At 36.1% G+C, this 2,460-nt stretch overlaps 1 pseudogene; it reads right to left on the bottom strand.

The window, feature by feature from the left end:
* Positions 1 to 655: 655 nt before the first annotated feature.
* Positions 656 to 2,448, bottom strand: LOC106751429 (annotated as a pseudogene).
* Positions 2,449 to 2,460: the final 12 nt, after the last annotated feature.

The raw sequence follows: 2,460 nt of genomic DNA on the forward strand, positions 1-2,460 counted from the left end.
TTAGAGCGCAACTCTTTCCAGAGCACTCCGCCGCGAAAGGGTTAAACAGCTCCAAACACTATTTCGAAACTGATAACCGTATCTGCTTGTTGTCCACCTTAAGCAATCGCAGCACCCATTGGGTCGACAGCTTTTTCGCTCTCAAGTTATCATGCAAAATATTGAATGCCGTTCCGTATGACACGTCTACGGCCTCTGCTACTTCACCCATTTTCGTTCAGCGATCAGCGAGAATTATGTGGTGGATCTTTTTAACAATTTTCTCAGTAACCACGTCTGCCGGGCAGCCTGGACGCTTCTCATCAAAAACAGATGAACGACCACATTTGAATTCGTTGAACCAATATCTCACGGTTGTCATAAATGGTAAAAGATTCCCATAAAAGGCATCAAAATTCGTTTTTATTTCTTCGCATGTTTTTCCATCTAAAAATAAGAAGCGATATTGCTATTTTCATTGTATCAAAAAATATCAAACACGGTCATTACGAATTGCTGTCAAATCAAAATTATCGCATGAAACCATCTGAAATTTTATATGACGTTTTAAAAATCGTAGTACACGATGGTATTGTCAAACTGCATCAGCAACGCCGCCTGTCTTCAAACACTGATACTTATTGATTTGCCCTCATATTAAAACGGTTGTTTTTTTTTATATTGTTAAAATCTTCACTTGCTTATCTTTTGATATAAATGCTTTCAATTGTTTCGGACAATATCTTATCCATGAAGCAAACAGTAACATACTTTTTTGCCCAGTATTTCGTAAGTAAACTTCTTTCAACAAATTTTTGAAATGTTAACTTGTAAGTTTCTTTGATCTTGAAGCCGAAATATAAATATTAACCGGTCTGAAAATGGTTTGTTCTATTTATGGCACATATATTTTTGTAGATTCTTTTACTTCTTCTTTAATACTATATACGGAGAAGAAAGTAGATATCCATCTGCAGATATGATTGTCATAATAGTATAGCTGTCATAGAAGATAAACGTTGGATAATAGCCTCGACAGTCTTTACTCCTTTATTAAGATTCTTCCAGAATATATTTCTAAACTAAAACCATTCTCATTTGCATTATAAGTTGACCCCTCGCCAATTATATTGAAATGTGGTTATTTTGTTCCTATACACATTTCTCTGCAGTTTAACGTACGATCAGATCAGATCCGTTAGAACACCGTATTTTAAACGCTGTTATTTTAAATGATGTAATATGGTGTGCCTTCTTAAAATTCCAAAACTACTAATTCCCTGTTATAAATGAAGCAAAATCCACTTGCTTCTTTGCTTCTACTTTCGCAAATGTATATCGTAAATGATAGATCCTCTATCAGCAGCTTCTCGAAATTTCAGGAGAACATATTCGGCAACGAACACAAATTTGTCACTGTTTGATCCTCCTCGTATAACATTTTGTTCTAATCTATGCCAGTGATCCCGGGCTCGATCTCGGCAAAAGCCAAAATATTTACGCTCGCATCTCCTCTCGCAAGGTAATGGCAAACCATCGAGTGTATCCTTGCCTAATATAATCTCTCTAAAAACGTTGGCGTTCGGAACCGGCGTTAAATTGTAGGTTCCATATGCTTATGTATAATTAACGTGCACACCACAGGCATATGAGAGAGATTGCCTGGACACAGGTATGGCACTAAAAGAAAAAAATGCAATTGCTGAACAGATTTCACCTTTAAAAAAAACAGGTCTTAATATTTAAAGAATCAAATCCAGAAATAAGAAAATGAATACCGATTGAGTGCAAATGAACGCGCGACGTGAATTAATGTCCTTTTTGTTAATTGATGTTTACTACTTACTATTGATATTCACGTCACATGTGCATTTGATATTATTCTGTTCATTTTTGTATTATACTTGAAGTGCGGAGCAAATAAAGGAGTCTCTGGTTGTAATGCCGCTTGGAGATATTACAAACCTTCTCAGTATTCTCTTCGGTATGACTCCCGAATCCTTGAATATACCGCTGTATTCTTTAGTAATCTGTACGAAAGGACAATCGGTAACAAATCTGTTAATAAGTCAGTGAAGGAATACATGCCAAATATAAACTCTTAATTACTAATTGTGGATCTATATTTTCTGTGCCTACAATAAGACACCTGAGTCGGTGTTTTACTTATCACAGGTAGAATTCTTCTGGTGGCATATATTTTACCACTTCATTATCGACTACCTGTATAAAAGTGTGGAATATGGCAAGATAAGTTTAAAATGAAGATGATGCTTCCATGTATTAAGAGTCGAATTTACTCTAGTTACCTGAAGTAACCTGAAGTAATGTTGATGGAACCCTCGTACCATTCTTCATCTATAATGGATAAACTCCAATTTTCGTAGCTATCAAACCAGTACGTCTCGTGCCAGGCCTCCACTTTGTGACTGGCTCAATTGGATCTAATTTCAAAGAAGAAGGATTCATTCCGAGTTCGAC

Source organism: Dinoponera quadriceps, unplaced genomic scaffold (genome assembly GCF_001313825.1).
Source record: "Dinoponera quadriceps isolate SergipeBrazil2010 unplaced genomic scaffold, ASM131382v1 scaffold13234, whole genome shotgun sequence".
Lineage (NCBI taxonomy): Eukaryota > Metazoa > Arthropoda > Insecta > Hymenoptera > Formicidae > Dinoponera > Dinoponera quadriceps.